General features: G+C 36.4%; 1 protein-coding gene across 1 annotated transcript in view; it reads right to left on the reverse strand.

Annotated features, from left to right (window-relative positions):
• TRPM3 (transient receptor potential cation channel subfamily M member 3) overlaps positions 1-16,717 on the reverse strand; it is a gene marked incomplete at its 3' end in the record, with an annotated part of 933,308 nt that overhangs the window by 536,750 nt on the left and 379,841 nt on the right. The window lies entirely within an intron of this gene.

Here is a 16,717-nt window from a genome sequence, read left to right on the forward strand (position 1 = left end):
CCATATCTGTGAAGGATATCATCAAAAACACCAGTATATAATATCTGAATGTTTTCAAAACTGAGCAGAAAGGGTTTTGTTACCGCTGCAGGATTTCTATCTTAAGCTTTACCTTTGTTATATATATATTAAAAAAAACTTAATGTTGACTAGTGTCAAAACACTAAATTTGGAGCCCAAAGGGTAGGATTCTTTCTTTAGTGTTTGTGACACTGGACCAGGCATCAATCTCTCTAGACCTCCAGTTTCCTATTTCTCAAGAGAAGAGCTTAAGCCGGGAAATTTCTTGACAGAGCATCTCTAAAATGCCTTTGGACATGGTGGCCACTTGTTCTGAAATGTCTTAAATATCTGAGGTTGAACTCCCTCCAAAACAAACCCTGGAACAAGAATTTGAGCCCTAGCAGTTTGTTTGGTAGTTATCCCAGGAAACAAAGAAGGAAAGGAAGAATTGAAACCAGTTAGGGGAAAGACAATGAGGATGTTAAGTTATCACAGTGAGTACCTGGAGCTTCATTTCTCTGGGATGCTTTGTATGATGTTGAACCTGCTTCCCAGAGTTATCCTACCCAAAGGCTGAGGGAGCCAGGGCATTCGTACACCAACGCCTGTCAGTCATTGGTTGGGGGCTACTGAGAGGGGAGAGTTCTATTCACCAGCACTTCCAGACTGCCATGCAGGGCTCTAGAAGCCAGCATTATCAAGCAAAGAGATACAGATGTGAGGAATTTTATGTTGAGGCAAAGTGCACTGAAATGGGTTGAAAGGACATAGGTGGAATCTACTACACCACTCCTTCCCATGCTCCTCTCCCAATCTACCTGGCAGACTTGTGATCATCCTCTGAACTAGCTCAAATGTTATATCATCTGTGCACAGCTTCCCTTGACTCCCGAGCTCTGTCGTACCACATACATCATTATAGGAATGATTGCACTGCATGCCTATCTCCACTAAACTCTAAGTTCTTTCTATCTCTAGCCTAGTAGTCTACCTACATCTATTTGAGCAATGCTATTGGGTAAGCCTGTGGTTCTTTTGTAAAAATTTAGCATTCACCAAGCTGTCTCTTATCGCATTTCTGTGAGGAAACAGAGCATGCAGAAATGACTACAGTTGTTTATGCCAAATAGCCATCCCTCGCTGTAACTCAAATTATTTAGACATTGAAACAGTGGAACAGTTTATGTTGACATTTTAATGTTGTTATCAAATTCATAACACCAAAAACTTGGTGAGCCACGCTGGAAAATTCATCCAGCAGTAGCAGCTCCAACAAGCATATATTGAATGTCTACCTAATATGTTTAAGGCTCTGGGCTGTTTAAGACTTTTCCATTTTTCTATATATTTTATATGTATAATTTAACCTGAGATCAAATCAGATGTTTAAATTTTAATATTAAAATCATATTATCAAAAAACACCAACCAAGTTAATCTGAGCACACTAACTTTAACAAAGGTAACATTCTCAGATTTATTTTTCACTGATAATTTATAAAAAAGAAGCTTGCCTTGCAATTTATATTAAAGTTGTCTCTTCTGCCTATGTGAAGATGCATTTTTCACGCACTGTCAGATTCTGTTACTTTATATAAATAGTACACAATCTTCAAAGCAGTTTTGTATTTTTCCACTGGTAGCACCTTGTCCCATTAGCTATTATATTAGTTAATAGAGCTGGCTTTTAAAAATATATATTCTAAACTTCTTTTCATATTTGTCAGTTATCAAACAAAATGTGTATTTTCTCTGTTATGTTTCACCAAAATATCCCTTACTTTATGGCCAACCCTGTGGGGAAAAAAAGTACAAAAATGAGTAAGAGTTCTAAATTTCATAAGGTTCATGATTTTTAAACTTCCGTGTACCTAGCAGCAGTATGTTTTATCCAAGCAAGTTACTTTAACAAAGTTTCATCTGATCATTTTAATTTTAGTCTTACCCAATCTTGGTCTACTCAAACAAACTAAAAAACCTTTCCCAATTCTTTTTATCTAACTCTTTGCTCCTGGGCAACCTGACCTATACTGTTTCCACCTACCCATCCATTCATTCTCTTTCCCCTACTTTCTTAGGTATCAATGTGTTTTTTGGACTTCCCTGGTGGTCAAGTGGTTAAGACTCTGTATTCCCAATGCAGGGGGCATGGGTTCGAATCCTGGTCAGGGAACTAAGATCCCGCATGCCACATGGCATGGCCAAAACAAACAAAAAACCCCAAAAATATAATTGTTTCAATATGTTTTTTGCACACTGTACCCTTTTGTTTTTTTATTGTACCCTTAAAAGGCAAAGCACGGGGAGATTTGCCGACTTTTTTTAGGGCGAGCTAGGGTTTTATTTTTTTTTCCCCTCTGGGTCAATTAAATTTCTATGAGCTCCCTAGTGAGTTGGTCTAACACATTATATAAGCATTATTCTGAGAGTTATATATAGACCTGACTTGACATATCAGCCGGAGAAAGGAAAGGCAGCAAAAGTCAACCTAGACTGCTGATCAGTCATTTTGACACACAGTTTAAACTGTGCCCTTTGGCAATATAATGTCTTTAGAGAAAAAAAAAAATCGAAAGAAAAACAAGGAGCAATATGCTTAATAAAATAACCTTAGTGAAAACGAAAATGAACCTCAATTACAACAGCAGTTTTTTGGATTACACTACATTACATACTAAAAATAAACAGGTAGTTCTGTAATAAATGTATGAAGTAAGTTTCTTCATGTACGTATCCATGACAACCCACGTTTACGTTTTTTACTTTCAAATAGCTATGTTACCAGGAATATGTAAATTATTTAAAACACATTGTAATAAGATAAAATTATGTTTCCATAAACATCCATTAGCTAATAGTCCAGCAAAAAAACTTTACAGCAAATCAAAATTATGAAAAGTTTTGATTATCATTCTTCATGAGAAACTAGAAAAGCTGTTTAATATCATAATTATAATGAAGACCAAAGAGTCAAGGGTCACATATCCTTCAGACTACTGTGAAGTCAAAAAGGATATGAAAATATGAGAAAATGTAAATGCTATCTTAGATACCAGATGGAACTCCATTTGGAAATCTGATAGGGCAACTTCCCTAGAGGTGATACACTCCAGAGGAGAATAACAATAGAAAAATGACTGAATGTGGGCATTCAGGCAAGGACTTCTGCTACTCTTTCCTTTTTCTAGTAAGAGATGTAGGTTCCTTTAGATATGGGACTTTGAGAATGGATTCTGGAATACTCTATAAGTAAGAAAGCACTAAATACCACGTCATGATTTTGTGTTTTCTCAGCCAACTTTGAGAGCCCTAGTAAACTGCTGTGAAGCCTGGAGGTGCCCTGCAGGAAAAAGCTGCATTTCTGGGAAAAGAAAATAGACATAATATGAAGAATGGAAAGAACGAGCATTCCAAAGTCTATTTTTTCATGTAAAATCCTAATTTTAGTTTTGTGTAATCAAAAAAGAAAAGTATACTACTGTTAATATATTATTATGAGTAATATACCAGAAAAAGCATTGAAAGAAACATGGCTTAAAATATGGAACTTAGGGCTTCCCTGGTGGCACACTGGTAGAGAATCCGCCTGCCAATGCAGGGGACACGGGTTCGAGCCCTGTTCCGGGTAGATACCACATGGCGTGGAGCAACTAAGGCCGTGTGCCACAACTACTGAGCCTGCACTCTAGAGCCTGGGAGCCACAACTGCTGAGCCCACGTGCCACAACTACTGAAGCCTAAGCACCTGGAGCCCGTGCTCCGCAACGAGAAGCCACCGCAATGAGAAGCCCTCGCACCACAACAAAGTGTAGCCCCTGCTCGCCACAACTAGAGAAAGCCTGCGTACAACAATAAAGATTCAATGCAGCCAGAATTAAATTAATTAATTTTAAAAATATGGAATTTAAATTTCAGATTAAAATTTTCTAACAGAGGAAGAATTAATATTGTTAGAATGGCCATACTATCCAAAGCAATCTACAGATTTAATGTGATCCCTATCAAATTACCCATGACAGGAATTCCCTGGTGGGGCAGTGGTTGGGAATCTGCCTGCCAGCGCAGGAGACACAGAGTCGAGCCCTGGTCCGGGAAGATCCCACATGTCACAGAGCAACTAAGCCCGTGCGCCACAACTACTGAGCCTGCCCTCTGGAGCCCCCAAGCCACAACTGCTGAAGCCCACACGCCTAGAGCCTGTACTCTGCAACAAGAGAAAGCCACCACAATAAGAGGCCCGTGCACCGCAACAAAGAGTGGCCCCCACTCGCCACAACTGGAGAAAGCCTGCGTACAGCAACGAAGACCCAATGCAGCCAAAAATAAGTAAATTAACTAATTTAAAAAAAATTACCCATGACATTTTTCACAGAACTAAAACAAATAATCCTAAAATTTATATGGAACCATAGAAGACCCAGAATTGCCAAAGCAATCATGAGGAAAAAGAACAAATCAAGACGCATAACCCTCCCAGACTTCAGACAATACTATAAAGCTACAGTAATCAAAACAGCATGATACTGGCACAAAACCAGACATATTGATCAATGGAACAGAATAGAGACCCCAGAAATAAACCTATACACCTATGGTCAATTAACTTTCGACAAAGGAGGCAAAAATATACAATGGGGAAAAGGCAGTCTCTTCAGCAAGTGGCGTTAGGAAATTTGGACAGCTGTATGTAAATCAATGAAGTTAGAACATACCCTCACACCATACACAATAATAAACTCAAAATGGCTTTAAGACTTAAATATAAGACATGACACCATAAAACTCCTAGAAGAGAACACAGGCAAAACATCTTCTGACATAGGATACAATATTTTCAACAAGGAGATAACTCCATGATTTCCTATTTAATACTCAACAGAGCTTAAAAACAAGAAATTCATTAAAGGATTCTCCTTATAAGACATTACAATGTTGCAGATAGAGCAAAAGTTTCCCTTGCCCACTCCAACAGCCACCATATCCATTTTTATCAGTTTAGTTTGTATCCTCAGAACTCCTTTTTCTTCATGTTTACAAAGAGAAGATGGAGAGAGGGTAAATGGATAGATGGATGAATGAATAGGTAGATACATAGCCTCTTCTACAGATGTAGGTATAAAAATAACAGATTGATGAGTGGATATGTGGGTAAATGAATAGACACAGAAGTAGTTTATATATAGTTTAAAATAACTGAATCCTTTTATGTATGGTTGTATGTGTTTGCATCATGTTCCACTTGCTTATCAATACCTTGTAGTGCTCCTTAAAGTGTCAGGATATATTGATCCATCTGTTTTTAAATGCTAAATAGTTCCACTGAGGTGGATGTATCATCATTCATCTATGGATGAGTTTTCTTTTTTTCTTTTATAATTCTATGGATTTTTTTTCTTTTCTCTTTTACAATCTACACAATGATACAGTAACAACCAACCCCAGGTCTTTCAAACTCAGCACCTGACTTATATATATCCTAGAGGACACTGCTGATTATAGGAAACGAGGCATCACCCATGTCCTTGGAACCTTGAAAGAACATGCTTTCTCTTGAAGATCTCAGCAGCTGGAAGCCTTGCATAATTTATTAATATTCCTTCATAATGAACATTTGTTTCATTACTGTCTCATGCAACACACTGTTCCTAATTCTCAGATAGAAAAACTGAGTAGACTTATTTCATGCCTTTAAGGAGTTCATAGTTTATTGAAAACAATAATCGTGAGAGGAATATATATCACATACACATAATTATTGACAAATTACTATATGTCAGGCTCTTTGCTAAGTCCTTTACCTATGTTACCTCATTTAATCTTCATAAGGACCCTTCACATCATTCCCATTTTACAGATCAGATTAAGAGCCTAATGTCACATAGTTAATGAGGCTCAGAGATGCAATTTGTCTCTAATCTCTGTCTACAAATCATAAGTTTATAAACATTTCATAAACTACACCTAGAATAAATGAGAATTTAAAAATTTTCTTGTATTGAGTGAGAACTGATTAGAAAGTAAAGGTGCAGCAAGAAGGACATGCCACAGGCCTGACTTATTAATGATGGTCACAGGGAGGCCACAGACTTTGGGTAAAGGATGTTGGATGCTTAAGAATCCCTAAGGCCAGGAAATGCCAAACACGCCACAGAGCCCCCACTTAGTTCCATGTACTTCCCAAAGTTCCCATGAATTTGGTCTCTGTAGACAACTGCTTCCATGGATTCTTGGAAGGTATGGGAGGTATTTTATATATCTGTGTTTCTCCAATTCACAATGCTCAACAAATGTTTGTTGAATAAAATAAAGAATTAAAATATGTAACATACCTTTAGCTGTACCTTAGGAAACAGAAAAGCCTAGAAATTACTGTAAAGATTCACAGTGTATTGAAAGGCATGGGTTAATTTGCTCCTGCTTTAAAATCTTCATGTGTTAAAAATAGACCTTGGAACCTTTAGAACAGAAATTCCATACAGGAACTACTAAAATATAACTGTACCACAGTTTAGATAACTATTTTTCTTTAAAACAAAATACACACCTGTCATTAAATACTCCCCCTGACCTCCCCACACACACCCAGAACAATAAAAATAGTGCTGGCTGGTTAATGGAAAGCAAATTCAACTGTTTTTCCTCATAATGGAACTTTTTCCCAGAGCTTCTCTGAAGTCCTAGGCCCATACTTGACAGAAACCCTCAAGAGATCTGAATTGAGAATCACTCAGTGATTCTTTTCAACCAACCTCCAATCTGAATGGAAATCAGGTTAAGACAGCATTTTGGAATTTAGCCTGTTTCAAGTGCTCTAATCACATAATTGACTGAAAAAATAACTTCGTTTGCTGCCAATCCTGCTGATTCAAGTTCTCAGAGATAGAAAATGCTGCCTCTGGACAAAAGGTAGGTACACGACTCATATCTTAGACCAGCTGGAAAAAGTGGCAACACTATAAACAGGGCCCTTACAAGCGGTACTAATTATGTGGCACTTTCTGACCAGCATTTCATTTTCCAGGGATCTACAAATATGCTCCCCTTCCCTCTACCTTGACAAAAATCTATACAAGTCCAGAGTCACCTCATCAAGAAGCTTGCCTTAAAAAATTTAGTCTAACAATGTTCCCTTCTGCTTCTCCCTACCATATTTCATTTGGTACTAAATTACCGATTCTCAAACAGAAATGACAGGGAGTGGTGGGATTGTCTAATGTTTTAAAATCTTCTCAAGTAAATATGCCATTTGTACTCCCATTTGAGAAAAACTGTTATAGGCAGAAGTACCATATTTTTCTTGAGTCCTTAGGATATAAGTAATTTCACAGAACTAAACTTTTTAATCTGCTAAAATTACCAGATGTTTAAAATATTAGACTAATATAATTAATACTAATTAATATAATTAATCAGTAGAGGGATATTTATAAACAAATTTACATTTGCCTGAATTTTTATAAATAACATTGAAAGTAATTTACATTTTTCTTAACACCCTGGGACATGGTAATGTATATCATTATCACATGACATGCTACAATAATGTTTTTAGATACAACTGAGGTGTACTGGATGTTGTTTTGAAATGCTTTGCTATGGAGGGGATTTATTTTAGATTTTTATGATTTTTAAAAATCTCCTCTCTTGTTCTTCTGTCAACTGTTCACACGATTCTCCGGAGCAGAATATATAACTAGCACATAGTAGAGTGATGCCTGGGAAGATCTTAGGAAAAGCATGAACCAAGAATTTTACTCCCAACTAAGCAATCATTTTTTTTTTTAACATCTTTATTGGAGTATAATTGCTTTACAATGGTGTGTTAGTTTCTGCTTTATAACAAAGTGAATCAGTTATACATATACATATGTTCCCATATCTCTTCCCTCTTGCATCTCCCTCCCCCCCCACCCTCCCTCTCCCACCCCTCTAGGTGATCACAAAGCACCGAGCTGATCTCCCTGTGTTATGCGGCTGCTTCCCAGTAGCTATCTATTTTACGTTTGGTACTGTATATACGTCCATGCCACTCTCTCACTTTGTCACAGCTTACCCTTCCCCCTCCCCATACCCTCAAGTCCATTCTCTAGTAGGTCTGTGTCTTTATTCCCGTCTTACCACTAGGTTCTTCATGACTTTTTTTTCCCCCCTTAGATTCCATATACACGTGTTAGCATACTGTACTTGTTTTTCTCTTTCTGACTTACTTCACTCTGTATGACAGACTCTAACTCCATCCACCTCACTACAAATAACTCCATTTCATTTCTTTTTATGGCTGAGTAATATTCCATTGTATATATGTGCCACATCTACCATACGACCCAGCAATCCCACTACTGGGTATATACCCTGAGAAAACCATAATTCAAAAAGAGTCATGTACCAAAATGTTCACTTCAGCTCTATTTACAATAGCCAGGGCATGGAAGCAACCTAAGTGTCCATCATCGGATGAATGGATAAGCAATCATTTGAGTATAAAGGCCAAAGAAAAACACTTTTGAACATATAAGAACTCAGAGATCACTGTTCCCAGAAAGCTTTCTTGAAGGAGTTTGAAATTTCTTGAAAGTCAGAAGCTAAATTGCAGCTGAAGAAGAGGAAAATGGAGTAAGAACAGCAAATGCAAAGGCTACTGAAGTCATTTAATTCTAGGATAAAGAAAAAATGCAACCCTGGGGCCATTATGGTAATAGAAATATGAAATGTAAAAATAATATAACTACCAAAACTTAAATGAGAAAGAAGGAGACTGTAGTGGATGTATGCTGATATTCTCTCTTTTTAGAGCTGGAGATTCAAAATGCATCATATACAGCTGATAAATCAAATAACAGAAAGAGAGGATATTTGAAGATATAATTTAAATTTCAGGACTAGCAAAAATGTAATCACCTAACAACTGACACTGCAGAAATACAAACGATCATGAGAGATTACTACAAGCAACTCCATGCCAATAAAATGGAAACCTGGAAGAAATGGACAAATTCTTAGAAATGCACAATGTGCTAAGACTGAACCAGGAAGAAATAGAAAATATGAACAGACCAATCACAAGCACTGAAATTGAAACTGTGATTAAAAATCTTCCAGCAAACAAAAGCCTAGGACCAAATGACTTCACAAGCGAATTCTATCAAACACTTAGAGAAGAGCTAACACCTATCCTTCTCAAACTCTTCCAAAATATTGCAGAGGGAGGAACACTCCCCAACTCATTCTACGAGGCCACCATCACCCTGATACCAAAACCAGACAAAGATGTCACAAAGAAAACTACAGGCCAATATCACTGATGAACATAAATGCAAAAATTCTCAACAAAATACTGGCAAACAGAATCTAACAGCACATTAAAAGGATCATACACCATGATCAAGTGGGGTTTATCCCACGAATGCAAGGATTCTTCAATATACGCAAATCAAACAATGTGATACACCATATTAACAGATTGAAGGAGAAAAACCATATGATCATCTCAATAGATGCAGAGAAAGCTTCGGACAAAATTCAACACCCATTTATGATAAAAACCCTCCAGAAAGTAGGCATAGAGGGAACTTTCCTCAACATAATAAAGGCCATATATGACAAACCCACAGCCAACATTGTCCTCAATGGTGAAAAACTGAAACCAATTCCACTAAGATCAGGAGCAAGACAAGGTTGCCCACTCTCACCACTATTATTCAACATAGTTGGAAGTGTTAGCCACAGCAATCAGAGAAGACAAAGAAATAAAAGGAATCCAAATCGGAAAAGAAGAAGTAAAGCTGTCACTATTTGCAGATGACATGATACTATACATAGAGAATCCTAAAGATGCTACCAGAAAACTACTAGAGCTGATCAATGAATTTGGTAAAGTAGCAGGATACAAAATTAATGCACAGAAATCTCTTGCATTCCTATACACTAATGATGAAAAATCTGAAAGTGAAATTAAGAAAACACTCCCGTTTACCACTGCAACAAAAAGAATAAAATATCTAGGAATAAACCTACCTAAGGAGACAAAAGACCTGTATGCAGAAAATTACAAGACACTGATGAAACAAATTAAAGATGATACAAATAGATGGAGAGATATACCATGTTCCTGGATTGGAAGAATCAACATTGTGAAAATGACTCTACTACCCAAAGCAATCTACAGATTCAATGCAATCCCTATCAAACTACCACTGGCATTTTTCACAGAACTAGAACAAAAAATTTCACAATTTGTATGGAAACACAAAAGACCCCGAATAGCCAAAGCAATCTTGAGAATGAAAAATGGAGCTGGAGGAATCAGGCTCCCTGACTTCAGACTATATTACAAAGCTACAGTAATCAAGACAGTTTGGTACTGGCACAAAAACAGAAATATAGATCAATGGAACAGGATAGCAAGCCCAGAGATAAACCCACGCACATATGGTCACCTTATCTTTGATAAAGGAGGCAAGCATATACAGTGGAGAATAGACAGCCTCTTCAATAAGTGGTGCTGGGAAAACTGGACAGGTACATGTAAAAGTATGAAATTTGAACACTCCCTAACACCATACACAAAAATAAACTCAAAATGGATTAAAGACCTATATGTAAGGCCAGACACTATCAAACTCTTAGAGGAAAACATAGGCAGAACACTCTATGACATAAATCACAGCAAGATCCTTTTTGACCCAACTCCTAGAGAAAGGGAAATAAAAACACAAATAAACAAATGGGACCTAATGAAACTTAAAAGCTCTTGCACAGCAAAGGAAACCATAAACAATACCAAAAGACAACCCTCAGAATGGGAGAAAATATTTGCAAATGAAGCAACTGACAAAGGATTAATCTCCAAGATTTACAAGCAGCTCATGCAGCTCAATAACAAAAAAAACAAACAGCCCAATCCAAAAATGGGCAGAAGACCTAAATAGACATTTCTCCAAAGAAGATATACAGATTGCCAACAGACACATGAAAGAATGCTCAACATCATTAATCATTAGAGAAATGCAAATCAAAACTACAATGAGATATCATCTCACACCGGTCAGAATGGCCATCACCAAAAAATCTAGAAACAATAAATGCTGGAGAGGGTGTGGAGAAAAGGGAACAGTCCTGCACTGTTGGTGGGAATGTAAATGGATACAGCCACTATGGAGAACAGTATGGAGGTTCCTTAAAAAACTAAAAATAGAACTATCATACGACCCAGCAATCCCACTACTGGGCATATACCCTGAGAAAACCATAATTCAAAAAGAGTCACGTACCAAAATGTTCACAGCAGCTCTATTTACAATAGCCAGGACATGGAAGCAACCTAAGTGTCCATCATCGGATGAATGGATAAAGAAGATGTGGCACATATATACAATGGAATATTACTCAGCCATAAAAAGAAACAAAATAGAGTTATTCGTAGTGAGGTGGATGGAGTTAGAGTCTGTCATACAGAGTGAAGTAAGTCAGAAAGAGAAAAACAAATACAGTATGCTAACACATATATATGGAATCTAAGGAAAAAAAAAAAAAAAGGTCATGAAGAACCTAGTGGCAAGATGGGAATAAAGAAACAGACCTACTAGAGAATGGACTTGAGGATATGGGGAGGGGGAGGGGTAAGATGTGACAGGGTGAGAGAGTGGCATGGACATATATACACTACCAAACGTAAAATAGCTAGCTAGTGGGAAGCAACCGCATAGCACAGGGAGATCAGCTCAGTGTTTTGTGACCACCTAGAGGGGTGGGATAGCGAGGGTGGGAGGGAGGGAGATGCAAGAGGGAAGAGATATGGGAACACATGTATATGTATAACTGATTCACTTTGTTATAAAGCAGAAACTAACACACCATTGTAAAGCAATTATACTCCAATAAAGATGTTAAAAAAAAAAATGTAATCACCCAAAATTGTGAAGGGAAAGACAGGAGGGAAGGCAAATGAGACAAAGTGAAAGTATACTAATTTAAAGACCACATAGAGAGGAGGGCCTATAAATTGTCTAAAGAAATAGAAGGAGCACATATAGCACTAAATATAATGACAGAATTAGGCCACACAAATTGGTCTTATATATAATTGCAAAAAGAATTTCCTTGTCTATTGAAAGACAGATATTCTTGAAAGCAAAACAGCTATATGTGGTACACAAGAGATACACTTAAAACAAGGTGATTACGGATGGTTGAAAATGAAAGGGTGAGCAAAGGTATTCGAAGAAATGTAAACAAAAGAGGTTTAAGGGTTTATGAACTAATACCAAACAGATTAAATTCAGGGCCATAAACATTAAATAAAAACAAAGAAAGCATTCAATGATGGTGATAATGATTTCAACCAACGAAGGTTTACAGCTATGATATCTGTGAATCAAATAACATTAAAATTCATAAAGCAAAGACTAGTGGAAACAAAGAGATATAGATGGAAAAACATCAGTGATAGGGAATTTGAATTCCTCTTTCCCCCACTCACAAAAGAGCAAGTAGAACAGAAATAAACAAGGTCTTCTTATACCTAAGGGACAAAATTAACAAGGTAACTGATATAAATTTCTATAATCTTTAAACAAACAAAATAACTTCTTTTGAAGTAATAATAGAATAGCCACAAAAAAATAAACCAAGTATTAGGCCATTTAAAAAACCTAAATAAATCTCCCCAAAATATAATTAGTACAGATACATGTGAGTTAAAGAGGAAATAAATTAAAATTTACAGAATACTTAGCAAACACAGATAATGAAATTTATCTTAAAAATGGCAAGAAATAGCTAAAGTCAGGTTTAAGAGAAAATTTAGTCTTAAAATATTTATGTAATAATGAAAAAGAAAATCACTGATTAATAATTATCCACGTATTACACAAGAATTTTCAAAAAGAAGAGGAAAATGAAACTAAGCAATACAAAAAAGAAAAAAAAACACAGTAAAGAGAAATGAAAACCAAATAATTAGAATACAAAAATGTTGTAGGGGCTTCCCTGGTGGCGCAGTGGTTGAGAGTCTGCCTGCCAATGCAGGGGACACGGGTTTGAGCCCTGGTCTGGGAGGATCCCGCATGCTGCGGAGCGGCTGGGCCCGTGAGCCACAATTGCTGGGCCTGCGCGTCTGGAGCCTGTGCTCCGCGACGGGAGAGGCCGCGATAGTGAGAGGCCCCCGCCTGCCGCAACTGGAGAGGGCCCTCGCACGGAGATGAGGACCCAGCACAGCCAAAATAAATAAATTAATAAATTAAAAAAAAAAAAAAGGAAGGCCATGATATTTGCTCATAAATACAATTTAAAAAAAAAAGAAATGTTGTAAAATACAAAAGAGTCTTTTTTAAAAATACAGTTGAATAAACAATAAACACAAGCAAGGAAAAGTGGGAGATGGAGACACACACATACATACATACATGCACACAGTGAAAGGGGAAGTAATCCCAACAGAGGAAATTAGAAGAAAGAAGAGACTGCTATTATTTTCAGCAATTTGAAAATGAATTTGAAAATCTGTATAAAATGTATGGTTAACTAGGAAAATATAATTTTACAAAAACGGAGCTAGAGTGGGTGAGAGATGAATAGGCAGAGCCCAGAGGATTTTAGGGCAGTGAAAATACTCTGTGTAATATTATAATGATGAATACATGTCATTATACATTTGCCCAAACCCACTGAAAGGTACAGCACCAACCCACTGAAAGGTACAGCACCAAGAACCCTAAGGTGAACTATGATGATGTTGTATCAATGTAGCTTCATCCTTGGTGAAAAAATGTACCATTCTGGTGAATGATCTTGTTAACAGGTGAGGCTATGGGTGTATGAGAGCAGAGGGTTTCTATACCATCCTCTCGATTTTATTGTAAACTTAAAAGTGCTCTAAAAAAATAAAGGCTTTATAAAACCACTGACCTAAATAAGCAGAATATATAAATATCCTAATTGGTGAAAATAAAATCGAGGAAACACTAGAGGAGTGATTCCTCTACCCCCTCTTATACCTTTAAGCACAAGTCTCAGATTTTCCCAGGAGAAAAAAGTCTATAAAGAGTAAACAGCTCTGATACCATATCAAATTTGAAAGTACAGATACCTCCAATACTATTGAAACAGTTCCAAAGCATTAAAAAAGAAGAAAATCTTTTAAACTATTTATATGAATTTAGTATAACATGGATGCCAAAATCCAATGAAATAGCCTCCCACTAAAATCACAAATGAATAACACTTAAGAAAATAGATGCACAAATCTTAAATACAATTGTAACATATTTTTTAGACCTATACCAATCTGTTTATTTAATTCATGTGGAAAATAAATGTGTACAAAAAGGAAATTTTTAGAAACGAATTCTAATGAAGAAGAGGGGGTGGAATGAAAACTAGTTTTATTATAAATCTACTGCTACTAAAATATTGTGGTGAAAGAAAGAAAGAAAGATGGAACAGAACAGAGTCTATACATAAAACCAAATAAATGTGGGACTTCAGTTTATGATGTAAGTGACATGTAGGAGAACTAGATTAAAAACTGAGACAACTGGGAAATCATCTGGGAAAAACTAAGGTTGGATATCTATCTCATAACAAAATAAATTCCAGATAAAACCCTACAAACAAATAAGAGAGAGAGAGAGTGTGTGTGTGTGTGTGTGTGTGTGTGTGTGTGTTGGGGGGGGGAGAATTTGCAATGAGAAGTCATCAAATTAAAGATTCATAAATTGAATAGGTAAAAAAGAATCTAAATTTTCTTCAGGACAAAACATGTACTAAACTGCTTCAAGATAAATGACAAATGAGGAAAAATAATATTTGCAAATCCTATCACAAAGGCATAGGTTTTCCAATATGGAAAGAGTTTCAACAAATCAGAAAAGAACAATCTAAGATTTAAAAACAGAACGTAAAATACACAGAGCGTTCATAGAAAATGAAATATAAATAACTTCAAATGCTCTTATTTGTAACAAGAGCTGTGTAAATTAAACGTGTTCAGATACCATTTTTTACCTATCAGGATTGGTAAAGATCTAAAAGCTTGATGTGAAGAATTATGTATCTTCTCAAACCCCTGATGAGAGTGTAAATTAATACAACTTCTATGAAAGACAATTTGGCTATCTTTATCAAAAATAAAAAATGCAATAAAATGTGCAATTTTACTGCTAGGTATTTATTCTGCAGAGTATTCACCCAAAAGCTCAATGACATGGACACAGACATTCTTTGCATCATTGTTTATAGCAGCAAAAGTTTGGAAACAGCATAATTTCCATCCATAGGAGAATGGTTGACTACATTATATAAATCCAAATAAAAGGAGTTTAGTATCCCTTAAAAAGTATAAGGCAATTCTATACACACTAATATGGAATGGGCTCCCAGTGGGAAAAAAAAGGTTGAAAACAACCATGCTTCCGTTATTACAAAATTATGCGTTAAACTCTCGTGTGACCGTTCTGAGGTTTTTGCTTCAACTATCTGCCATCAACAACTGAAAAATGTACATTATAAAAACCACTCTGTGATATATCTGCCTTTCCTTTCAAAAGAGGTATAAGAACCATGGCTTGTTTTTCCAGTCAATTTATATGTCATAGCTGATTTTATGGTAATGTGGGTTTTTAAAATCTGGACACATATTATAAATAACCAGAAGTACATGTTCTTAATCACATATAAAACTGTGAACTCCTTGTTGATAAAAATTTTATCACCTTCAACTTGCTCTGCTATAAACTATAAGAGAAATAATTCTGAAGTTTACTGCATAGTAACTTGGAGATTTATTTCTCAAGTCAAGGCCAAGGCTAAAAAACCAAGTCACTTTAGAGGGTATATGTTACGTATTCTCAAAAAAGGGGCTGGATGTTGACTGCCTTGTACCTTGCTCCTCAGAACTTAATGACCTAACAAATTTCTTTATAATAGTATTGTACTTATATGAGTAAATCATTATTAAAAGGTTTCAATCTCAAGGAAATACTTAAATGGGAGAGCAAATACAGCTTTAACATACCCCCGCTCAAAAAAGTTCTATTTTCCATTTAACTGGATCATTAATGTCCAATGAAAGTAATATAAACAAGTGAGAATTTTATTTTATGAATTCCAACCCATTATATTTCAGATGAATGGAAATACAGAGGGGAGAGCCAGCAGAATTAGATATAGTCTGTCCTCACAATGGAGTGATCACCACTGACTCTTCCTGGCCTTACTGCTGCCCAAGAAGGTTGAGGCCATCTGGGGAGTAGAATTGGTACTCAACTCTCCTTTATTAGCTCATCTGTCCTATTAGGACAGAGATTAGAGCTCTCAAAATGATAACAAGATCCCCAGTTAAGTAACTTTTAGATGACTGTATACATTCATTTGAACTCTTCAAAGAGGACCTATTCCACATCAGGCACTTACTTGGTAGACTCAAAGAATAAAACAGTGCAATGACCTTACCCTGCAGAAAGTCTACTAAAAGAGATATCAGGTTGATAAGAAAGTCAACATAATACCAAACTTAGAAACCTGAGAAAGAGCTCCTGTCACAATGGCCAATGACTACCATTTATACAGTCATAGCAGCATGTTACCTCATGGAATCTTTATAACGCCCTTGTGAAGTTGGCATTATCAGGGCAGTCACTGGCAATACTGAGCCCACAGAAAGTAGAACCATCAGATCATCTTGGTAATGCGCCTCAGGTGTAGGTATCAGTAACAAT

The sequence above is a fragment of the Balaenoptera borealis genome (genome assembly GCF_965194805.1).
Source record: "Balaenoptera borealis genome assembly, chromosome: 8".
Classification (NCBI taxonomy): Eukaryota; Metazoa; Chordata; class Mammalia; order Artiodactyla; family Balaenopteridae; genus Balaenoptera; species Balaenoptera borealis.